This window comes from Dipteris shenzhenensis, chromosome 18, assembly GCF_047967505.1.
Source record: "Dipteris shenzhenensis isolate YYH24624 ecotype China chromosome 18, Dip_SZ_1.0, whole genome shotgun sequence".
Classification (NCBI taxonomy): Eukaryota; Viridiplantae; Streptophyta; class Polypodiopsida; order Gleicheniales; family Dipteridaceae; genus Dipteris; species Dipteris shenzhenensis.
Genome location: NC_141613.1, coordinates 56196653 through 56222994, shown reverse-complemented (window position 1 = coordinate 56222994; position 26342 = coordinate 56196653). Strand labels below are relative to the sequence as shown.

Sequence of the window (26342 nt, the reverse complement as noted above, 5' to 3'; positions counted from 1 at the left end):
CATGCAGTACACATTCCAGAACTAACTTCACTTGTGTGAGAAGTGGAGATGGTTGATATAGCAAAAATGTGAAGCTCGAATAATAGTACAAGGAGTTGTCAACATAACATAACCCTAAAACCCTAGGTTAAATGTTATGCTCTAGCCGAGATAGCATGACCTCGGAAAGATCAGTGGGCATTTTCTCTTAGATGACCAACTTTTGTAATAGTTGATGTGCCTAATTGAAATGGTCAAGAGAAGTAACTGCCAAGGTCCTAGGTGAGGGTGAAATGGCATTGACTAGGTAGTTCTGAGTGCTAAGGCCTAGGTGCACCTAAATGTGCAATAATGCCAAGGGGCAAGTGGTTTTAAATGTGCCCCAAGAGAGGGGTAAAAAGGTGCACCAAGTGGAGAGGCTAAAATGATGACATTTGGCAAGGAGAACTATCTAGGGAAATGAGGGTCTCGTGGATAAGCATGAAAAAAACAAAGGAACGAATTAATTTAGAATATCTGTGATCTACGAGAGTAGGCTGGGTGGAACAAATGAGATGCCATCACCCGTGATCTGTGTCAACGTAGGAATAGCGATTCATAAAGAAGAGATAGAGTCTTTGATAGTTGGTATCAGAGCGGAGGCTATGAAGGAGATGGAAGCGGGATCGTAGAATGACCTCAGCGTCAAATTGACGAACTGACTGAGGGGGCAACGTGGTGACGATGGGTAATTGACCTTCGACGCACGAGGCTTCTGTTTCGTGGCTGGAACTTAGGGGTCACGCAAGGTAGCGGGTTGAGCGCAGAGGTGACGCAAGGGGTGAATCAACTCTTCGTGATGTGCGAAGGCTGTAGGTGGACGGACATCTTCGGTAAATGTTATGCGGGGACGACGTGGCGTGGTGTTGACGAGCACTTACGCTCAATTATACAAACCTTCGATCGTTCCGCCTCCTATTTTCTCTCTACGCAGCAATCCGTCGATGCTGGTCGTGTGAACTACCAGTTAACGCTGTGCACCGTTGGCTGTGGATGCTGCTACAAACATTGGGTCCGAAAATCCCACGCATGTGCGTACTACGTTCAGGTGGAAGGGAAAAGCAAACCAGAGATGAATACTACAGGAGTTAATCGACATGTCGAGAAGAAGATTCAGGGAGCATTTTTTCGATACAGCTTTTACAGCTTTATATATAGTCCTGTTATTCCTGCACTGCGAAAAGGAACGTCCAAAGTATAGAATATTTGGGAGTTTAGTGTGCAGGATAAAGAAGAGAAAAAAAAAACCCGGAAAGTAGAACAGAAAAGAAGTGTATATATATCTTTTAATTGGGTTTTAGAAAAGACTTTTTTTTTTTTTTTTTAAAACCCCTTTCCATTTGTGAAACTATGGAGGCAGAAGGGCAGAATTCTAGGGTGAATCCTAGTGAGTCTAGAGTACAGTCTACACAACAGATGTCACATCATGCAGCACCTACTTTGATCGGTAGGATTTCGATATTAGAAGATGCTTTACAGCAGATTATGAACCAGCAGCTTCAAGTGAATGTTGGTCAAAATGAGATTAGGGAGATGGTACAAGCCTTGTCGGCTAGACCGTCTAGAATTGATAAGGGCAAAGCTCCAGCAGAGCCAGAGCCCAGTATCCATTCATTAGAGCGCGCAAGGGTCAAAGTGCCTAATATCGCTAATTATAGACCGGAGAAGTACGCTGGTCGGATGACCGAGCGCAGCTCTGATGTGATCGAGGTTTGGTTACACAAGTGGGAAGAAGCCTTCGCCATTTGTGAAATTAGATCTGATCTAAAAAAAATCCATGAGGCCACACACCTGTTTATTGAGGCAGCGGATAGATGGTGGATAAAGCAACAGAAGGATCAAGTTGCTCCTACCACCTGGGAAGGGTTTAAAGCTGAATTTAAGAAACACTTTCTCCCACCCGATGAAGAGTCCCGAGCTTGGGATGCTTATAGAAATCTTCGTCAGAGGAGTCTGTCGGTGGTAGAGTACACCGACAAATTCAGGGAATGTGTTATGAAAATAACAGACCCTCTCCCTATGTCGGTTCAGTTAAAAGACTATATCTATGGACTGAACGACAAAATCAAAATGGAAGTTCGGGCTAAATATGTGACTACATTAGATGAATCTATTGCAGTAGCCCTGAACTATGAGGATGCCAGGGGTAGATCTGGTGGATTTGTGCAGGCAGGGACTCAGTATGAGTACCCGAAAAAAGGGGGAGTTCAGAGGAAATGGATTTCAAAGACAAGTGTCTCGCAACCAAGTGGCCAAACCAAGCAGGTGAAACCGGTTGAGGGACCAGTAAAACCAAGTACCACCGTTGGGGTGAAAAGGAAAATAACTCCAATGGCAGCCCGGGCTTGGTCAAAGTCCTCGTTGACCCCTGAACAAAAAGAGAAAGCTAGAAAAGAAGGATTGTGCTTCGGCTGCCTTCAGCTACATCAGTGGAAGGATTGTCTACTGAATAAAGACCGTCGCACGGCTAATATGATAATTTCTGAATGCGACGTGGAAACGCAGGAGAGTCCCAATGCGGAACATATGCAGATGCAACTAGCGGGACCTTCTCAGAGGTTAGTACCTTGTTTGTTGTGTGTGTCTATTGCTAAGTTAGTGACGAGTGCACCTGATAACATCCTATCTAAGCCCGCAGCAACGGGGTATACGGCCTTTAATGATACGGAGTTAATTAAAATGAAAGGGCAAGTGGCCAGTCATGATGTCATTGTGTTGTTTGACTCGGCGTCAACTCACAATGTGATTAACTCCAAGCTCGTGAAGAGGCTGAAATTAAAAACAAGTCCATCTGACTATGCGTATACAGTCAGAATGGCAGATGGAAGTTCAACTGAAGTATGGGACCAAAGGGTTACCCAGTTGGAGCTTCGGATTCAGGACCATGCTGAGAAGCTTGATTTTGAAATGACCAAGCTTGCTCATGCAGATATAGCCCTGGGTATGGCATGGCATTCTAGGAAGAATCCAGCCATTGATTGGAAAGAGAACGTATATCAATTCAAGATGAATGATGTGCTTTATGTCTTACGAGGTGAAAAAGATATACCTCAAGGACCGTTGGTTTCCGTGATGGAAATCAGAAAAGCTCAAGTAGAGTTTTTATTCCTTTGCACAGCATCGGTAGAGCCGATGGATGATTCTTCGGCTAGCACTGATGTTACGCAAAGTGGTGAGATGGCCAAGCTGGCTAATCTTATAACAGAGGAGTTCTCTGAATGTATTAGGGATGAACTACCTTATGGGTTACCTCCAGAGCGGAAAGTTCAACATAAGATTGAACTAATCCCGAGGCAGAACTTGTGAATAGACCTCCCTATAGAATGAGTTTTGCTGAAGAGGCGGAGGTGCGTAGACAACTGGAAGAATACCTCAAGTTGGGGCAGATTCAACCAAGTTTCTCACCTTTTGCTTCCAGTGATATTAAAGAAGAAAAAGGATGATACGTTTCGCCTCTGTATAGATTACAGAGCATTGAATAATATCACTATTAAGCACAGGTATCCGATGGCTCGGATTGATGATTTGCTAGATGCATTACATGGAGCCGTGATTTTTAGCAAGATAGATCTTAAGTGTGGCTACCATCAAATCCGGATTAGAGCCGAGGATGTGCATAAAACCGCTTTCAGAAGTAGGTTTGGTCATTATGAGTTTTTGGTAATGCCCTTTGGACTTACCAATGCTCCAGCGACATTCGTCATGCTTATGAACGATTTACTACGTCCGTATATCGGAAAGTTCGTAGTACATTTTATCGACGATATCCTGATATTCAGTAAAAGTGTTACTGAGCATCATGAACACTTAAGAATAGTGTTCAGTACTTTGAGGAAAGCCAGTTTTTATGTAAATAAAAAGAAAACTATACTGTGTATGGTTAGGCTTGAATATTTAGGGTTCATAATTACTCCATAGGGAGTAGAAATGGATCCGAAGAAGGTGGCTGTGATACTAACTTGGCCAATCCCTTAGAGTCTGACCGCGTTGCAATCATTCTTGGGATTTGTCCAGTTTTATAGAAGGCATATCAAAGGATATTCCGGAATAGTATCGCCATTGACTGATCTGACCTCAGATAAAGTACCTTTTATTTGGGGACAGAATCAACAAGAAAGCTTTAACACGATAAAACAAGCTGTGGTCTCAGGACCGGTGTTAAAAATAGTTGATCCCCAGAAACCGTTGTTCCTGGAAACCGATGCAAGTGGCATTACGGTAGGAGCAGTTCTCCTTCAAGAGAGAAGGCCAGTAGCCTTTGAAAGCAAGAAGCTTTCTCCCTCTCAAAGGAATTGGCCAACTCATGAATTGGAGTTGTATGCTGTGATCCATGCTTTGAAAACGTGGAGGCATTATTTGTATGGTTCAGAGTTTTATGTGGATGTAGATCATGATACTCTGAAACATTTTTTTGTAAACAGCCTGACTTGAGGGGCCGCCTGACCTCAGATAAAGTACCTTTTATTTGGGGACAGAATCAACAAGAAAGCTTTAACACGATAAAACAAGCTGTGGTCTCAGGACCGGTGTTAAAAATAGTTGATCCCCAGAAACCGTTGTTCCTGGAAACCGATGCAAGTGGCATTACGGTAGGAGCAGTTCTCCTTCAAGAGAGAAGGCCAGTAGCCTTTGAAAGCAAGAAGCTTTCTCCCTCTCAAAGGAATTGGCCAACTCATGAATTGGAGTTGTATGCTGTGATCCATGCTTTGAAAACGTGGAGGCATTATTTGTATGGTTCAGAGTTTTATGTGGATGTAGATCATGATACTCTGAAACATTTTTTTGTAAACAGCATGACTTGAGGTGGGCAGAGCTCATGCAGGAGTTTAATCTAACGATTCGGTACCGAAGAGGAAAAGACAATAAGGTTAATGATGCGTTGTCTCGCATTATGCACAACCTGAGTTTCACGGTATTAGAGAGTGCTCTAATGACCGAGATAAGAGAAACTCAAAAAGTGGACGAGTTTGTCCAGAGCTTATGGCCTAAAGCTCATGTGTTAAAACCCGAGGAAAATAAAAAGGATGACCTGGCATCCAGAAAAGGCCAAACATATGCAAGATATACCATAAGGGATGGTATGCTGAAAAGAAATGGCAAGGTAGTAGTACCTAGCCAGAATGATCTCAGGCAGAGAGTCATTCAACAGTGCCATGATAGTCCTTGTGCGGGACATCCAGGAGTCGAGAAGACATATGATCTCGTGAAGCGAGATTTCTTTTAGCCAAAGATGAAAAAGCATATTCATGAATATGTGACATGATGTTTCTCGTGTCAGGTAAGTAAGGCCGAGCGGGTGAAGCCACCCAGACTTTTACAGCCCTTGGAAATACCACTAAGTAAGTGGGAGAGCATTTCTACGACACAAGGAGGGTATGATTCTATCCTTGTGGTGGTTGATCGTCTAACCAAGATGGCTCACTTCATTCCGACTAGAGAGTCTGTTAGTGCCCCGCAAGTGGCGGACCTGTTCATTAGACATATATTTCGTCTGCACGGATTGCCTAGATCCATAGTGTCAGACAGAGATGTCAGATTTACCGGTCATTTTTGGACAGCGGTATTTGAGACACTAAGGACTGAGTTGGGAATGAGTAGTGGGGATCATCCTGAGATGGATGGTCAAACGGAGAGAGTCAACCAGACTTTAGAGGATATGCTGAGAGCATATGTGTCATTGAGGCAACATACATGGGACAAGTGGTTGCCATTGTTGGAGTTTGCCTACAATGATAGAAAACATTCCTCTACCGGGTTCAGCCCGTTTGAACTGAACTATGGTTATAGACCAGCAAATCCAACTATAGTTGGAATACCTCAGAAAGTGCCTAGTGCCGCGAACTTTGTAGTTCAAATGCAGGAGATGCTAGCACTTGCGAGAGCTAATATCCGCCAGGCCATGGATAGAGCCAAGGTGTATGCGGATGAGAACCGGTCTATAAGAGTATTTAAGAAAGGAGAAAAAGTTTTTCTCAGAGTTCCTTCGCACTCGAAGTCGTTGACTTCAGGAGAGTGTGCTAAGTTATCACCTCGATACTGTGGGCCGTGGTTAATTCTAAAGAGAATAGGCAGTGTAGCCTATAAATTAGAATTGCCACAGGGGTGTAAGGTGCACCCGGCTTTTCATGTTTCGCGCTTAAAGAAATTTTTGCATACAGGTGACTCACTAATCGAAGGTGTGGTTTTGTTTCAGGAGATAGAGGATATTGCAAGGCGCAAGCCAACAAGAATCCTGGACCGAGGAACAATGCAAATACGAAATCGGAAGATACCCACGGTGTTGGTTGCATGGCATGGTCAGCCTCTATCAGAAGCTACCTGGGAATCCGTATACCAGTTACGGAGAGTGTTCCCAGATTTCATCATCGAGGACGCTGATGCTTGAAGAGGGAAGGAATGTTATGCTCTAGCCGAGATAGCATGACCTCGGAAAGATCAGTGGGCATTTTCTCTTAGATGACCAACTTTTGTAATAGTTAATGTGCGTAATTGAAATGGTCAAGAGAAGTAACTACCAAGGTCCTAGGTGAGGGTGAAATGGCATTGACTAGGTAGTTCTGAGTGCTAAGGCCTAGGTGCACCTAAATGTGCAATAATGCCAAGGGGCAAGTGGTTTTAAATGTGCCCCAAGAGAGGGGTAAAAAGGTGCACCAAGTGGAGAGGCTAAAATGATGACATTTGGCAAGGAGAACTATCTAGGGAAATGAGGGTCTCGTGGATAAGCATGAAAAAAACAAAGGAACGAATTAATTAGAATATCTGTGATCTACGAGAGTAGGCTGGGTGGAACAAATGAAATGCCATCACCCGTGATCTGTGTCAACATAGGAATAGCGATTCATAAAGAAGAGATAGAGTCTTTGATATTAAACCGTATGATAATTGTGTAATGAGGGCTGCAATTACTGGGCTTATTATCTCTGCATCATGGCCTTGGATTTGTTGAACCTATATTTGGAGCATGGCTTGCATCATCACCATGATAGTAGAGAGTGTTAATGTTAGAAAAGTCACTGCCCCCCTGACAAGGGGGCAGGAGACTATAGGGGGGTTGGGGAAGAAGAGGGCAAAGAACCCACCTGGCTGGAACCCACACAGCAAGGAAGAATGGCACCGCATTCTAGGCGACTCCTGGAGCAGCTATTGGCGGGGCCTACGGACTGCATCAGCAGCCCATGTGCTGGGCACATGGGCCTATATATAGGCCTGGCCCAAGCCGGCCAATTCAGCCTCCAAAGGCCGACCAGCCTGGTCGGTGGAGGGGCTCAGACATTCGGTGCTGTAAGCAGGGAGCTGACCCCCTGCTGGTCGGTTTCTTCAGCCCAGCAATGGGCCTATAAAAGCCCCCCCCCCATTTCTCATTACCTGCACAGACAAGCCTTGCACAAGCAAGCGCGTAGGCAGAGGAGTAGGCTCAGCATCCTGGTCAGCTGCTGGCTGATGTATATGCTCATCTCTTGAGCCTTTGTCTGCCCACTATTGTGGAGGAATATATCTGAGTTTTGCTATCTCTCTCTCCGTCTCTTTGAGTGTTGTATGAGCTAGATCGCGAGTGTGAGGTGTGAGTGATTCTATCCTCTATTTCCAACCTGGTATCAGAGCAAAGTTTACAGCTCTAGAACCGAGTACCTCAGCAAGTAGGCGACTCCAATCGACACTCAGGTTTGCTGCGTGGTCAAGTTCTCTACTGCAAATTCAGTTTTCAGGTTGCTGTTTTTTATTACAGCAAGGATGGAGGACAATGATTCTATTGTTGCCTCTTCAACCCCTTCTCTAGAGCAGGGAGGTAATCAAAGCCTTCTGCACCAACAGAGGGGGAGAGTTCAATGGATTTTGCAAGAAGCACCGGATCAAGAGACAGCTCACACATCTCAGCAAAATGGAGTTGCTGAGAGGAAGCAGAGGACCGCACAGAGACAAGGTTGACCATGTTGCGAGGGAGGAATCTCTCGAAAGCTTACTAGGGTAAAGCCGTGAACACGGCTGTTCACATCCTCAACAGAACCAAGACCAAGGCTGTTGATGACAAGACTACATATGAAGCTTACTATGGTAAGAAGCTCACGATATCTCATTTACGGGTTTTCCGTTCTAATGCATTTGTTCATGTGCATAAAGATGAGCGGACGAAGCTTGATTCCCATTGCCGAAGATGTATCTTTGTGGGATACAATGAAGAATCCAAGGCCTATCGCCGTTTTGACCCGAAAAAGAAGATCCTTATCAGCAGGGATGTGATCTTTGAGGAGTCTGAGCTTACAGAAGAGGTCCTTGAACTTCTAGCATCACCCCCACCCAAGGTCACCATCCAAGAGGTGGAGCCGACTGAAGACCTCGAGGAAAAGGAGGAGGAGCATGCCATTCCAGAGCCAGCTCCCAAGGCAACTCCATCAAAGGCACCTCCATCAGAGAAGAAGCTACCTCAATGGTATTTTGAAGACTTTAGCAAACTCACGGGTCACGGACATTCCCGAGAGCAGTTCCGGAGTGCGGCGGTCTCAACGCAACATGAAGACTCCCTCCGTGAACTATGCTTTGGTGGCTCAGCTTGTGGAGCCTTATTCCTTCTAGGAAGTGAAGGATAATCCACAATGGCAGGAAGCCATGCAGGCAGAGATGGATGCCATTTTGAAAAATGACACCTGGGATTTAGTGCCCAAGCCAACTAAGCAGAAGGTCGTTGGGACTAAATGGGTGTACAAGCTTAAGTTCAAGTCAGATGGGAGCTTGGACAAGTATGCACACTCAGAAGGACTTGACTTCGACGAGACCTTCGCCCCCACAGCTAGGACGGTGACTATTTGGACAGTCATTGCCTAGGCTACTTATCACAGTTGGCCTATTTTTCAAATGGACATCAACTCTGCATTTTTGAATAGTACCCTAGAGGAGGAGGTATATGTGGCACAGCCACCAGGATTTCAGATTCCAGGATCCCCATTACAAGTGTGCAAACTGAAGAAGGCCTTATACGGGCTGAAACAAGCTCCCAGAGCTTGGTACCAGCGGATAGATGTTTTCTTTCAGAAGATCGGGCTTCAGTAGAGTCCATCTTTATCTCGACACAAAGGGGGATTTGCGGCTGGTATTGATTCTATATGTGGAAGACCTCATCATTACAAGGGATCATACGAAGAAGATTGCTCAAGTCGAGAGACTTCTCATGGAGGAGTTCGAGAAGACTAACTTAGGCATACTTCACTACTTTCTTGGGATTGAGGTGAAGCAAGGAAAGAGCTGTATCTTTATTTCACAAGAGAAATATTGCAGGGAACTGCTCAAACGCCTTCAGATGGAAAATTGCAAAGCAGCAGTGACTCCCATGGAAACTGGTCTAAAGCTGAGTGTGCGTGATCCATCTCAGCTGGTTGATTAACACTAATACCCGACCGGATATTTCCTACATATTTGGATTGCTCTGTCAGTTCTCCGCCACACCCAAGAAGGCCCATTGCAACGCAGGTATAAGGGTGCTAAGGTACTTGAAGGGTACATGCACCTACGGCATCACTTATACGAGAGGCATTGAGTTGAGAGGTTTATGTGATAGTGATTGGGCAGGTGATATTGATACCCGAAGATCGTCGACCTCTCGATATTGTTTCTTACTCTCATCAGATGTGCGACAACCAGAGTTGCATAGGGATCGCCAACAACCCTGTGTTTCACGCACAGACGAAGCACATTGAGGTCCACTATCACTTTGTTCGAGAACTCATCGACGAAGAAGTCATAGAGTTGATGTACTGCACGACCAATGACAACATCTCAGATGTCTTCACGAAGGCGCTTCTCAGCGAGCAGATGGACCACCTCATTCGACCCATGGGGCATAGTTGCCAGCGGAAACGGAAAAAACGAAAGAAACAGAAACGGAAGAAACGGAGTTTCCGGCCCCCGCCAAAACAGAAACGGAAGAAATGGCAAAATGATACAATTTATCTATAAAATTTTAGTTTTTATACATAATATAATTATCAATAGAGTGCAAATCATACATAATACAATTATCTATACTTGAAGCTTCAAGCATCAATGCATCATTCATGCCTCTATGATTCTAAATTCTTGAATGATGCTTCAATAATCTAAAATCAACATGGACCATGACTAACAAGTTTGGCATTACAAAAATCTGAAATTTAGAAGTTTGAAGTACTTTAAGCTTAGCACACAAGTTGAAACTTGAAACTTGAAAGCATCCAATGTCCAGACTCCATAGATGATCATGATTCATGATCCACAAATTTCATGATCATGACTCATGAGTCATGCAAGACTCAAAATAAAAGCACCCATGGATGATATAAAAAAAAGCAGCTACCGCCTGGCACCAAAGTCCAAAGTATACTCAGTAGAAAGTACTATATCTACTATCATTAAAAAAGAAATAACATAGTCTAGGAATCAAGATGCATCAAGCTGCAGCCTGGAGGATCAGAGGTAGAAGTGAAGGAGGATGGAGAGGTTACAGGTAACATTAAAGAGAGGATGGAGAGAAGAAGGATGGAGGGATGGAGAGCAAGCTGTCAAGCTGCGGCTTGCAGGATGGAGAAGATGGAGAGACGGATGAAGAGGATGGAGAGAGAAGGATGGAGGTCCGAGGAAAATGGGATGGAGAGTCCAAGAGCAAAGGATGGAGGGATGGAGAGAGCTTAGAGAAGGTGGAGAGAGCAGCAAGGATGCACAGAAGGAGTGCAATGGGTGGGAGGTGGCGAAATCGCGATTTTGGGAGTCTAGGTCAAAAACAGGTTTTACGAAACAACATTTCTTCAAGAAACGCCGTTTTTGTTTCCTGCCAAGAAACAGCCGTTTCTGGCAACTATGGCATGGGGATCAGCCCACAGTTGTGTTATTCGGTGGGAGTGTTAGAAAAGTCACTCTCCCACCTGTGAGCCCCCGATTTTGGGGGACAAGGAGACGGAAGCCTATAGGGGGGTAGGGAAGACGAGGGCAGAGAATCCACCTGACTGGTGACAAAATATGAAGAGGGGAGAGGAGAAGAGTGGAGATGAGGAGAGAGGGCACACCTAGAGAGCACACCACAAATGACTAATTGTACACTAGATTTAGTTAAAAATGTTGAATATATACAAACCCATTTAGGGCTAGGGTTAGGACATCTAACCCTTTCCTTTACAGCACTCTATTGGGTTAGTGCTATGCACATATGATCACATAATGATGCTATGCACATATGATCACATGATGTTGAGCGTGATCTCTCAATACCTTCCCTCAAGATCAACATCATGAAGGAGGTCTTCCCTCAATATGATGATTTTGGGAAATCGAAGAAGGACTGAGCATTACATTCCATCACACTCCTTTAATGGGAATGTCCTTCCTTTGCGTCAAACCAAGAGCTAGTCGGTATTTCTCAAAAAGCTCTTTACCGAGTGGTTTGGTAAAGATATCTGCAACATTCTCTTTGCTATCACAATGCTGCAATGTGATGTCACCAAGTAACACTTTTTCTCTGATGAAGTGCTCTCTAACATCAATGTGCTTTGTCTTGAAGTAGTATACTAGATTCTTAATCTTCTAAGCCATATAGCCTCATATGCACCTGTAGTGAGTGCCCTATATTTTGCTTCAGTCGAAGACAAAGAAACAGTTGGTTGTTTGTTTGACAACCATGATATAGCACCTTGACCAAGGAAAAATGCATATCCCTTTGTCGATCTCCTGGTCTCATGATCTCCGGCATAGTCACTGTCACAGTATCCATGCAACCGAGGATGACTTTCTCTGTATTCTATCCCAAACTGTCTTGTACCTCTGATGTATCTCAAGACTCTTTTGGCTGCATTCCAGTGAGACTGTTTTGGATTTGCCATACACTGTGCTAGTGAGCTTACTGCATAACAAATATCTGACCATGTGATAGTCAGATATATAAGAGATCCGATGAGCTGCCTGTAATACCTGCCATTGACTGTAGGCTTTTCTGAATCTTTAGTAAGTTTCGAACTCTGCTCCATGGGAGTGGCTACAATCTTGCAATCTGCCATATGAAACTTTTTCAGGAGACTATCAACAGTGTTACCAAAAACGTGTTTCAGGACACCGAAACGTTTCGCCGAAACGCACGAAACGGCTTGTCTTGGGAGAAACGCCTGCTGTAAAAACGTCGTACGCACGAATTCCGACGGGCTTTTTCTGCTGCATCGTTTGGGTCGCCGATTTTCTGCTCCTGCTCCTGCTCCATCTCTTGCTTGCCTATCACTCCCTACACTCTCTACTCTACCCTCCCTTGCTAAACCCTCTACTTGCTCTTCCTATTCCCTCTACCATAGCCTCTTCAGCCTCTCCTACTCTCTTCAGCCTCTCCATCGCTCTACCCTCTCCAACCTCTCTATTTCTCTCTATCCTCTCCAACCCTTACTCTAGCCTCTAGCCTTGTCAACCCCTTGCACTTGGCTTTCCTCTCCTTTTGCTCTCTCTCTCTCTCTCTCCATCTCTTTGAGTGTTGTATGAGCTAGATCAGGAGTGTGAGGTGAGTGATTCTATCCTCTATTTCCAACAGTTAAGAGTGGTTCTAGTGCGGTCCACCCCATGTAGACCCCACTCCTCAAGTGCCTTGGTCATAATGGTCGATTTGTTAGAGCATGTCTATAATATAAGCTGGATGACCCTCCCTAACAAGACTTTACAAGCTCTAGAAAGAATTTCGAAGATAAGATAGAAATGTAATAGGCATCCAAGCTAAATTCTCACTATGAGGTTGAAACGAATACTTTAAAGTTGGTGGAAAGCAAACAGTATGGCTCTGTCCAAGGGAGCGATATTTTGAAAATGTGATTAGTGTGTTGATTTGAGTGGACTTTGTTTTGGAAGTGGGTAGGAGGTTGCCATGCTTAGCCTGGTCTTGGATAAGGCATATGATTGTATGTTCTGGCAATCTATGTTCAAGATTTTGGAGCAATAAATAACCACTCGCTTTGGGAATTGGCAATGGCTTCAACAAGCTGGTAGAAACCTTGTTGTCTACATTGTTTTGCTAGCAAGGCAAGCATTCTAACACACTTTGCAATGTCCTACAAAAAAGAGAATGCATTTCCCTCAACAATTGTGAGTATTAACCAAGTAAATCATGTCTGAAAAACCACAGTAATCTGTTATGCAACTTGAACTTAGGATAATCTTGGCAAGATTGATTATGCAAATCTGGAGATATGGCTGCTGCCCTCAAATTCAACATGTACTACTACTCTTGAATTCCATGTACCCAATCATGGTAGATAGTGGAGATAGTGTTGCCACATTCCATGGTATGAGCCTTGTAGGCTAGTTAGGACCTGTTAGTACAGATAGTACTAGTCCTAGTTAGTATACTTGGGATATTTAGTCCTAAGTTGGTTGGGCCATATGTTGGCCACTCTTGTGACTTGCCAGTTGTGGGAGATGGTTTTGATTTCACTGTCGGTTTATGATCCATCTCAGTGGCTGGCCTATTGTGCTGCTTTGACTGATGTGCCAATTGAGTTTCAAGCTGCTTAACTTTATTCTGCAGCTGCTAGATCTGGGACTGCTGCAATTTGATCAGTTGGTCTGTGCCTTTTCTGGTAACATTATTTTCTGCCATTTTGTTTAAATTTTGCTGGACAAACACCTGTAGCATTGCCACTGCATCTGTGGCTCTGCCAAGAGTAATTTCTTCCGTGGTTGAATTTGATCTTTTAGCAAGCTAGAAGGAGCTGTATGAGATTTTGCAATGCCTAATGAAAGTGGTGGATCGAATGACAAAGATCCCCTGATCCATAATATGGTAATCTTCTTGGAAGCTCCCTCGGATGGGGATTTTATTGGTGTCGTCTTTGCTGAATTCTGAAATTGGATCCGATAGACAGCAATGAATGATTTGTGTGGGCAATCGAACTGTCAGTTGAGAAGGTTGTGAATTGACATGCAAGAGTCCCAATTCGGACAGTAACATTCATAGCTCTTTCCTTATAGGCAATTGCGGCATTCAAAGGAAATTAACCCATGATTGTAACTGCCCCGACTGTAACTGATTTTGCTGAATGAGAGGTGGAGGTCCCACATATGGTTTTTACCTAAAACCATTAATTGGCTTGTCAAAAAAAAAAACCTTGCATGTCGGCAATTTCAAATGTACCTTCACCAAGAACCTCTATTACCTGATATGGTTCATCATACCTTAATTTGATTTTTCCAGGTCTCAACCCCAAGTTGGAATCATACGTCATCACCTGATCACCTTTTCTAAACAGCTTGAATTTGGTATTTATGTTTACTCATGCCCGTCTGCATTTCTAAATGATATCAGACATCAGAGAGCTATAAATTCTATCTAGCACCAATTGTAGCAATTTTTTAATCCTATCTGATAGAGATTGTTCTGATGGCAGCTTATGTTGATGCAACCCTTAGACTTGGTAAAAGAAACTCCATGGGCACTATGGCTTCAAGTCCATAGACTAATCAGAATGGAGTCATACTTGTTGTTACTTTGAATGCCATTTTGAATACCGATAAGGCAGAATGCAATTTCTGATCCCAATCTCATCGGGTTTTACATTGTCTTTTTTTAAATATGGACTAAATTTTGTTTAAGCTCACTGCTTGCTCATTTGCTAGGGGATAATATTATGTGGTAGACTTCTTATGAGCAATCATGGGACGAGATGTTAATTTAGAAATCACCTTGTTGAGAAAACCTTCATCAGAGACTAATTCAATTGGGCATCCAAATCTTCTCATGATATTCTGATACAAATATTTGCAACGCTGCTGGTTTTGTTATCTCTTAGTGCAACTACTTCCACCCATATAGTACAGTACTAAGAGCAACCAGAATATATATGTTCTGAAATGGTTCCAGTCGAAGAACTCATTGATGTGGCATACAATCTGATTGTACTGGCCTTCCGTCCTTCTGACATTGTAGACATTGTTTTGCAAGATTGTATATACCTAGATGAATCTAGGAACATTCCCAAACTCATCCTCTAAAAACGCAACATAGTGCAGTTTCAATCCCATGATAGTCACTCATAAGGTTGAAAACCATAAGCTCCATCACACATAGCAAGAACTAGCTACTATGACATCCCCACTGACATCATCAGCACCCAACAGTGGGTGTAGACCACAGTATAAAAATATGCTCTCACACATACAAATCCACACACCAACACATCCATTTATACAAAGTCTTTGTACTGAGTTTCTGTCAGCACTCCCGAGGTGAAGGGCAGACTAAGCCATGACGAAGGCTAGTACTAAAGGAGAAGGCTAATCAAAAAGTAGTCCAAAATCTCCAGAAAGTTATCTAAGAAAACTCTCATAAAATCAGCCAAAAAATGGAGCAAATACCTGCTGAATTCATTTTACGAAAGATGATGGTGCATTCTTGAGACTGATAGTGCTAGCAAAGACTCCCCATTCAGTTATAAATGTTGTTTTGTTTTTGTCTTCAAAGCCATCAGAATATGATTGTATGTGTTGAAACCGTCAAGAAAGCTATACATCTCATGACCCCCTACTACATCTAGCATAGTATCACCCTGTGGGAGTGGAAACAGATCTGCGATTGTGGCCACATTTAGCTTTCTGTAGTCAACACAAATTCAAAGTTTTTCATTCTTTTTACAGATTCGGAGTTTTCCATTGGATAGATAAATCCCACTTTTAGGATATGAAGTGGGATTTAAATGTCTCTCTCGTCTTTGACCAATTTATTTGGATTCATACAATATCTATGTTGAAATCGGCATTGCGTCTTCTTTCAGATTTACTTGTGTTGATAGAACCGGTGATAGAAAAATGACATGCAAAAATATATTTTTACTCAAGCAATAAAGCCTTTAAATAATATTTGAGCTCACCTTCTATCTTGACACTGATTTTGACCATTTTGAGAGACTATTTTGAACCCAGATTTAAATTTTTGCAGCTCATCTTCTTTTACTCTAGAGTATGCCTTCATGTGTTCTTCATAAGCCTTTTTGTCCTCGAAGACTTCTTGAATACATGATCTCTAATTCTCTATCATGTCAATGTCTTCTAGATTTTTCTCTACATCTAATATCAATAGATTTGCAGATTTTTTGCCTTTTGGCTTGATTGTTGCATCATCATTAGTAGTTTTCTGATATTGTTGCAGAATTTGCTCCATGTCTATTGCAAAAGCCGAAACTAGGGTGTCACCATTTGGTACTTCTCTCAAGAAATAAAGTATAATTTTTATTAGAATTGACTTCAGTCAAAGAATGTTGACTTTGGTTACCTAAGAATAAGTTTTATTGTTCTACTTTTGCTTTGCATTTGGTAAAAGAGAACTGTGGGCGCACCCACAAGGGACTAGGAATGCATGCATTTCGCTAACCTTTAATGGGTTAAAGTATTGGAGTTTGTGTAGGACTTAGAAGAGTGCTAAAAGGCTCAAAAAGCTGGAGCAAGTGGCAAAAAGTAGGTCCCACAAGGCAAAAAGCACCCAGGAGATGGTGCCATTAAAGGAGGACCCACGGGGTTCTAAAAAGAGCATAAAAGCTGTCCCAAGGTGGGCTAAAGGTAGGAAAGCTTAGCTTTTGTAAAAAGTAGCTTTAGAAAAGCAGGTCTTGCTTGTAGCTAGGCCAAGTCTATTAAAGAATGGGCCTTAGAGCTCCTAGATCCAATCAAGATTGTACTCAGCTCCAAGCTCTTCTCAAAGCCAATTGTACAAAGTTTATTACTATTGCAATAAAGACCTTATTTCTGGGCCCTAGTGCTGTGTATTGTCTTCTTCTCTCTCTCTCATATGCCTTCTCTTGATGCCAGTTAACCCTTCTGTTCCTCCACACCCTGCCTTTGTGATGCAAGTGATAACAGCATGAGATTCTTCAACCGGTCGCGTGCATGAGCTATCCAGAGGATAGAGAGATCCTGTTGCAATTTCTATTCCAACCATCCCAAGGGCTCCAGAACTACTGCGATTAGTACCAGGAGGCCAGAACCTGATTGCGATTCGCTCAAGAACGCCCATTTTTTTGCTACGATTTGATCCCGGTCTGCGAGTTCAAATTGCGGATAGCTTATGAGAGCTCCTGGCTGCTGCGATTTTGTGTTTGGGCTGGTTTTAAGGAAGGATTACTATACAAAAATATGTCCTTTTCATCTTCTTCTATCATTTTGTCTAATTCAACAACCATGTTGATTCCTTCTGCATTTAAAGGTCTAAGAGAATTTGGTAAATATGTAGAAATCATCTGCATTTACCTTCTTTTTACCTTTTTTGTTGTTACTCTTTCTTGGTTCCAATCTTTCTTAAACTTTGTTGTTCGAAACAAGGGTCTATCAAGAAGCATTTCGGAACAAGGGTCTATCAAGAAGCATTGTGCATGCCTGTCGCCCTTCTCAAGTCAAAGGATGACAAAATTGCTTCACACCTCCAACTACAATTGTAATCCGCAGATTATTCCCAAGGGCTATAGTCTTCTTTGATCTACTACTTTTACTTAAAAACGTGCTGCTTCTAGAGCAGATAAATTAAGAGAGATTCAGGAAGAATATTGACACCTAATCCACCATCAGGAAGAATACCTTTGATATTTTGATCTCTGAAGTGAACATCAAGAGTTGAAACTTTGTAATCCACATCCTCAACTTGAGACTGATATACATGTAGGTCTTCAATCTTTTGTATAACCTCATTGATCTAATTTTCTATCTTGACTGTTGATGTATTCAGCTCCACCAGTTTGGTAATCAATTGATTAGGAAATGCTAGGACTAAGTCGAGAATCTGCTCTAAAGACATGCTCATTAGAATCTGCTCTAATGAGCTTTAAGTGATGCTTGAAAGAATTCATCGGGTAAAATTATTGTTTCTGCTTTTGGATTCTTCGCTGCAACTTTTGTCTCTAATTCTCGAGATTGGTTGAAAATTCAGATCTTTGCCCAACCTGACTTCACAATAATCAAAACTAAGCGTTTCCTTATTGCTCTAAATTTTTTAATATTTCTCCTTTAACTTTGATTTTGATCTGATTCAAACCTTTCCAATTGATCATATGCTTCTTATCTTCTTTCTATTGTAATATATCTCTGGCTTTAGATCTAGTAATGACCATGAGGTTACTTGATTCCAGGACATCTTCCACTTGTATACATACTAAATAATCGCACTTTGAATGTGTATTCAAAGTTTCTAATGTAATTGTCTGATCATTCAGAATACTTACAGATTGTGTCAGATTGTTCGTATCTAATCTGAATTTGCTTCTTCAATCTCTTAAATTATAATTGTTGGGACATTTGTGATCAAGGGCTTGCTCTAAGGTACATGTGTCCATCTAGTAGTAGTCGAATGTTTTGGTGTGTGTGTGTGTATGTAGTGAAGCACACTTAGTGCTATCTAGGACCATGACACAGGTGATGATGCAGTAGAAGGCGCCCACTTAAAGAGGTGCCAATGATTTAGAAAGTCCCTATGATGTAGGGATGATTGCCTTTGATGTAGAAGAAGTGCCTATGATCTAGGTCACCCTCTCTCCCACTCTATAAATGAGAGGCTTCTCTTTCACAATCAATAGAACACACATTTTGGTCTTCTCTTGTGTTCTCAACTCTTGTCATGATGCATCTCTTCTCTCCCACCACTCCCCAACATGTGGTACCGGAGCTCTAGGTTCTAGAAAACCCTTTAGCCCCCTAATTTGCCACATCATCTTCTTCCTCACTTCCACCTCCTCTCCATTTTGCCTTTTTCTTGGAGATTTTTGTAAGCGCTTGTTCTCCCTCTGTGGTGCACCATTCCTCAAGTCCTCAGAACTATAGTTCCACCTTCGTAGGGCGCACCTCCACCTCAGAGGGTTTCCCAACATTTGCCCTCTAAAGCCCGTGCCGACACAAACTTCGCCTGACGAACTTCTGCGCAATTCAACTTCTACAGTCGAAATTTCGACCTGCCCTTGGAGCACAAGTTGGGCGATGCTGCAAGCTATTTCCTGATGAATTTCGAACCAAAATGGTTTATATATACCTTTGTAAGACTAGAATAAGTCCAATCATACAAATTTAGAAATTTTGTTGTTCTAAAGATCAAAAATCTACAAAGAAAATAAAAGAGAAAATGAAAGAGAAGAAAAAAGAGGTAAACAAAAACTTTTATGAAAAGCAAAAGGAAGACAAACTTAGCAAGCAAAGCAACACTTATGTCGTCATTAGTGCCCAAGCATAAGCAGCTATACTGGGTTTCTAAAGACCCGCGGAGTCTCTTGGGCAAACCCAGTGCTTACTAAAATACGTCAAATAAACAAAAGAGAATGAAAACAAGAAATAAAGAAGAAACGAAGCAGGTGACTTAAGCAAAAATAAACAAGCAAGTCAAGAAACAAAAACTTCCAAAAAACTAGAAACTCTCTCTCTCTCTCTCTCTCTCTCTTATTTAAAACATAAAAAGTGAGGAGAATTGAAGTGAGGAGAATTGAAAGCAAAACCAGTCGAACTTCTTCAGTGACCTGACGCGCAATTGCGCCCATCCTCTGATGTAGAGCTTGGCTGGTATACAAGCTTTATTTCTGCTTCAAAAGCCCACTAATTGCTGCTTCCATCAGTGCGAATTTTGGTCTCCAAGATTGCTACTATTTCTGGTTCATATTCTTGACAGTTTGGGAAATGGATGTTTGATGCAAGTTCAAATATGCTGAAGATACTTTATTGACAGTAAATTTTCAGTTGGTGATGATTGTTCACAATGCCTAGCTCTTGTTGCTCTTCTAATGCTTCATATGTGAAAGCAAAAGGGAAGAAGAAGAAAGAAGCACCTAGATATGTCAATAGAAAAGTGACAAAGCTTGTGAAGAAAAAGCCATATTATTATTCTGATGCAAAAAGACTAGGATTCTCTTATTTCATTGCTTGCAATATGCACCTGTATAGTTGAGATTTATAGCCATTTGTAAGAAAGCAGACACTGCCTAATCATAAAGGTAAGACCCTCTCATGGCTACCTTTAAAATAGATAAATTCAATGGCCAAGGCTTCCATACCTGGCAAATGAAAATTAAATTTGTGCTTATGAAAGAGAATTTGTGGGATTTAGTCAAGCCAGGGAATCAGTCATCACAAGAGGGTGAATCCACCACTACCAAAGTAAAGGGGAAAGCAAGTGACTCTACTTCAACAATACCAACAGATGCTAAAAAGGCTAGAGAAATCCTATGCAATTATTGCTTTAGGTTTGGGAGATGATTATGTGCATCATATTTCAGATTTGGAATCTCCTTATGAGGCTTGGCAGAAGTTAGATGTGCTATTTGGTGCTAGCTCTCATAACTCTAAATTGACTCTGAATATTAAGTTCTTTGAACCTAAGATGAATGGAGACTCTGTTGCAGCTCTTATGACACAATTGGCCTCAATCAACTCTCCAATCACTAAAGATGATGCAATGGATGTGCTCTTGAAGAGTATGCCTCAGGATTTCGACTATGTTGTGACTACTTTGAAGAATCTTCCCCAACCACACTAGAGAGCATCATCAGTAGTGCTCTATAAGAAGAAGAGAGAGAAGAATTCAAGGAAGGTAGAAGATCAAACTCAAGCACTTACAGTGAAGTTCTCATCAAAAGGCAAGTACAAAGCATGCAAGCATTGTGACAAGACCAATCATCTTGAAAAAGATTGCTATAAGATCAATCATTGCACTTATTGTGGCAAAAACAATCACTCTGAGAAGTTTTGCAATGAGAAGAAGAAAGTCAAGGCAAATATGGTTGAAATCAGCAAATGAAGAAATAAATTTTGAGGTAGAGGAAGAAAAAGATTGGACATTCTAAAGTGCAACAGCTTTGAACTTTTGTCATCACTTGGTCATGTAGTCAATTTTGAGGTTCTCTGCTTGGACTCTGGAGTAGTGTTAGAAATGGACCAACAGAGGGTACACACAGTGGAAGACTGATAGAATAGCCCAGGAGCTCACACAGTGTGTGTGTGGAGTGGAATCACAAACTTCTTTAACTTATGTGCATCAAATAGATGTGCAGACTCATCAATAGACAATAATCCAGCCAGATATAGAAGCTACCAAAACACTATATTTCCATCCAAAACTACAGACACAACAAAAGAGAGAGAGATCCAAAGTCCCACCAGAGCGTGGTACTTTGATCTTACCACAAGGTACTTCTACTATTTGCAGGATTTCTCTAGACTCAAGCCCGCATGCTCCACCTCGAGCATATGTAGACTCTCCATCCAAATCTCAACTTCTTGCTGCCCTTGTAGACAGCCAAGTCCGAGCCCCAAGGAGAGTTCAATCTGCAGCCTCTATTGCAATCTTCTGCCTACTAGAAGTAGGCCTGAAGATGTGTGCACTACTGCTCCTGCTGTGTCACAAAACTATTGGTGTGCTGGATGGATTGTGAGGGCACAATGGCCCCTTTCTATAGCCCCCAAGGGGCTGAAAATCCCACCAACCAGCATCCTCTTCCTGACCAACTTTCTGCCCCAACCCTGCCCGACTTTAAGCAGGCAGCCCTATATAAGGGCTCTTTGCTGGACCTCTTGTACTGCTGTCGGGCCCCAAGGGCAGCCCCCAGGCCCCACCCTTGGGCACATCTATGGCCAGGTGGCTGGCCCACCATAGCCTCCACCTCTGCCTCTTTGCAGGGTCTCCTTCGCACCACCACCAACAGCCGTACGTGTGCTGATGTCACCTGCCATGTGTCACCATGTTCAGGGCCTGTTTGCAGGCTATGACCCTGACCACTACCCTCTCCACTTGGCCCACCATGCAAGCGCCTCCAGTTGCGCCATCTGTCGCCTCTATCAGGTCCTTCAACGCCTGGATCCCATGCTTGTATGCTCCCCACATGGCAGCTCATGTGATGCCCATGTGGCAGCCCCATTCTCTGTCCATGTGGCAAACTGTCCATGCCTAGGTCTACCTCCCCCATGCTCTCCTCATATGGGGGCTTACAGATGGGGAGGTGACCTTTCCAACAAGTAGTGCTTCAAAAAGAATGTTATGGTTGTCTTTGTAAATTACCATATGATGTAGGCCATGTGATATGTCTTTGCCTCCATGATACCTCTTGCAGACATGAGAAACTAGGTCCACACAAAAGCCTAAGATTAATCCTTGTACATGCAAGAGAGAGAACCATTTGGGAAGGGTTATCCCATTTTGGGAACCTTGACCCTTGGGCACCCTTGCTAGCATGAGATCCTAACCATAGATTTTTCCTTGACCACCATGAGATGGCTTGTGAAAAACTAAGACTAGATGTATCCTTGACATAGCATGAGGCAAACCCTTAAGGAGGGGTATGTTGGGACATTTGTGATCAAGGACTTGCTCTATGGTGCATATGCGCATCTAGTAGCAGTCACATGTTTGTGCGTGTGTGTGTAGTGAAACACACTTAGTGCTATCTAGGACCATGACACAAGTGATGATGCAATAGAAGGCGCCCACTTAAGGAGGTGCCAATGATTTAGGAAGTCCCTATGATGTAGGGTTGATTGCCTTTGATGTAAGAGAGGTGCCTATGATCTAGGCCACCCTCTTTTCCACTCTATAAATGAGAGGCTTCTTCTCACAATCAATAGAACACACATTTTGGTCTTCTCTTGTGTTGTCAACTCTTGTTGTGATGCATCCCTTCTCTCCCACCACTCCCCAACAATAACAGCATTGATTGGTGCCGGTGGTTGTTGCTGCTGCTAATTCTGAGGTGCTCTGTTGTACCCTTTCGAATCTATGTTTGCACCATAATTCACCTTGTCTGTGTCCATCTACACTGCAGTAGTCGCAATGATTTTGTTGCCAATTGTTGTCTAATTTATTCGTGCAGCATTGTTGTCACATGCACCAGGGTCAAGCCCACGTGGCACTGACAACTGGCTGCCTAGCCTTCCTGAAATGGCCCAAAAGGACCTGGTTTTATAGGCAAGGGCCGGCAGCCTGGTCGGCCAAAACCGACCAGCCAGTCGGTTGTGCTGGCCCAAGGTTGGCTGGTTCGCAGCCCTATATGAGGGGCTTGCAGCCCCCTTTTCACTCACTCAACCTTCCTCAATTCAGGACTCGTGCTTGAGTTCGCCTTTTATATTCAACTATTTTCCGCACAGCAAGTCTCCGCTTGTTACATTGGTATCATAGCAGTATGGTTCCTTCTGGCCTAAGTTAGGTTGGAGGGAGTCCTGGCAACAAAGCTTAGTTAACATCTACACTTTGATCTTGAATTGCTACTTGATTGATCGCCACTGGTTGCACTTGATGATTTACATTCACCAAGTGTGGAGGTAATATCCCATGGTAATTTAGCAATTTTTTGTTATATGTTTGTCATTTTGTTGCAGATTTGACCAAAAACTGCTTCTTGACTTGAATTACCTACAAATCCAAGACTTTTGAATAGTCAATTTGGTCTTTAACAGATTGGTCTTTTCTCAAGATTCTTTTTCAACTGTCTTCTTCTCCTTTTCTTCTTGGAGCCTTTCTTTGCTTTCTATTTTTCTTCTTCTTCTTCTTTCTGTTTTCTTTTTCTTCATCTGAAGCTTCATTGTCATTGTCAGAGTCGGACCCTAATTCTTCATCATTGTCATCATTCGAGGAGTCCTCTTCAAAGTCTTCTGAAACTGAATTGTCATTGAAATGATGCAACTTCTTTTTAGTTTTCTTTCATTTTCTTGATGAATCATGATGCACCAAAGCATCCTTCAGTTTTGGTTGTTGCTTCCAGTAGATCATTCAGATCATTCATGTCCCTTCCAGCTAAAGCACTTCTAAAGTTTTCATTTAGTTCCTTGCAAAAATAATCACCCAATTTATCCTGAGTGGTCTTTGTGCAGTAGTCAATCGTACATCGAGAATTTTGAATTTCTGAGCATAGCCTTCTACCAACAAAACCTCTTGCTTTATATTTCTTAATTTTTTAAGACACTTTCATGCGTTTTCTTTTTTCAGAATCTTCCTAAGAAAGATGACCTTAATGCGTTGTAATTTTCAAAAAGTGCAATTCCATACTAAGTGAACCAAGCCATAGCCTTATCAACCAATGTCAATGTAAATTGTTGCTTTTTGAAATCGTCATTAGACAGAACGTCGTATCCACTCGCTTGCCATTTCATTTCAAATTGACGAACATAGTTATCAGCGTCCTCTTTGGGCTTTCCATTGAATTTTGCTACTTTAACTTGAGGAATCTGCATAGGAGGTGCTGGATGGGCATACAGATTTCGCTTTTCTCTTTGCTGCAACCGATGGCAATGGATTGAGCTTAAGTCGCCTTCTTGTCTGATTGATTGCGCTTGGTAATGCAAGAGTTCCTAAATTCCGGAATAGTATCTGTTCTGGTGTGAGATTCAGAACTGATTGCATAATGTCATTCTAATTAGCAATTACAGTAGTATTACGTGAACCTAATTCTTAAAATTCGCATTGTTGTCGTGCTTTTAATCAGAAGTCGCTCCAGTATTGTATAACAACATATGATCTCTCGGAATTCATAACTGAGGTGTTGCGAAGCTCGAACCAACGTGCAGGACTGCCAGTGATAAGGGAAAACCAACACCTTAAAGCTGAAATGGCATTTAGAACTGTATAACTGCAAAAGTGTGGTTGTAAAAGGCAATTCAGAATTGAAACTATAGGGATCCTAACAACAAATTGCATAGTGCCCCAGTAAAAAACTTATAGGCAAATACATACTATTCTGTATTCAGATCTCTGCAAAACGGGGGCAAAGCCCACACATATATCTGACAAGTCAGTTCTTGCAACATGACCTTGAAAAGGCCAATCAGGAGTTCTTGGGACTGTTCAAACTCCGACTATTGCTGACTCTAAACTGTTCCTATTCCATAGTATTCAGGTTTACAATTAGGGCTTTAGGCCAAGTCCTAACAGTGGGTGTACAACATCAAGAGAAAATTTGATAGTACAATTGACAGGTACAAGGCAAGGTTGGTTTCCGAGAGCTATTCTCAGGGGATTGCTTATGATGAAACCTTTGTCCCCACTTCCAGGATGACCACCATCAGTTGGATCCTTCCTCAATGGGGACTTGCAAAAAGACATGTGAGTCAGCTGGTTGGTTTGCCATGTGAGCTCCTCAGGCCAGTCCCATAAGGATCACCTTCCCAATTATACAAAACTCTGAAAACTACTGGCTCTGAACGAAGGGAAGAAGAAGTAAGGGCGGCAGAAAAGAAAACTACTTGAAGGACTACTTAAAGGCAGAAGAGAAAGAAGCACAAGGGTAAGGCAAAAGAAAGTACAAGAGGAGACCGAGAGAGGCAGAATGGAGGAGAAAGTGAAGCAAGAGAGGGAAAGGAAAAGCAGCAGGAGGAGGGAGCTGCCGCTACAGAAGGAAGCCTGAAGAAGAAGGAAAGATGGCACGGCCAAAAGGGAGACGGGAGGGTGGAGCAACAAGATATCAAGCAGAGAGAAGCCCAAGGTCAAGCTCAGGCAGGTTCCTTGTCAGAGATCATAAGCTTAACAAACTTTTTGTATTTTTTGTTTTTCAGATACAAAGTTAAGGTCAAAAAAGAAGTGGAGGAATCTCTCGGTAAGGAATCGCTGCTTTTCCTCCAGCATTTTTCCTTAGCCAAGCACAATCAAACAGGCATTTGGGGGGGTGAAGAATTCCGTCATAATGTACGGTTGTAAATAGGCAAAGAGGCAAGCTTTGATTGAGCTGGAAAAAAAAAGTTCTGATGTTGGTCTGTGAACACCCTCACAAAACCACGGGCTGAGTTTATTACAACATGGCAACACTATATTTATCTATGTATCCGACTCGCTTAACCTGTCTGCAAAGGCAAAGACAGAGTACAATAGCGCTTGCTAGAAATCTCACGTCTTACTACCCAGATGCAGGCTTGAACCACTTCAGCTTACCGTCCTAATTTACAGCTGCTGGAGGAAACACGGAATGCTGAAAGGAAAAAAAAGGCAATTATTTTGGATGAGATGAAATGGATTTTCGTCCTGAATACATTCAGCATTGTAGGCATGGTGCCATTTCATAATCACGACTTATCCAGCATTCATTTCCAGTGTACCCTGAGTGCCCAGCCTCCACAGGGTCGTGCAAGGTCTGTTACTTACCAAAATATGAATCTCTCCCAAAACGTGTAACAGGTAGAGCAGGTAAAAATACAATTGTCCGTCACGATCCGTAGATCCAAAGACTACCATGGATTGTAAACCTTAGAGTACCTCGATCTCGTGAAAGGTGGCGTTTTATACTCAATTTCTAACTTGCTAATATCTACTTCCAAATGATTCATGGCGCTTATTTTCGTATTACAAGACGCGCGTCTCACGAAACATGAAAACAAGTGATCTGCATGCCGCACCCTTAAGGCCT

At 42.6% G+C, this 26342-nt stretch overlaps 1 protein-coding gene across 2 annotated transcripts in view; it reads right to left on the bottom strand.

Moving 5' to 3' along the window:
- Positions 1 to 26342, bottom strand: part of LOC147891456 (uncharacterized) — an 81832-nt gene that overhangs the window by 54940 nt on the left and 550 nt on the right. The gene's annotated exons all lie outside the window — the stretch shown is intronic.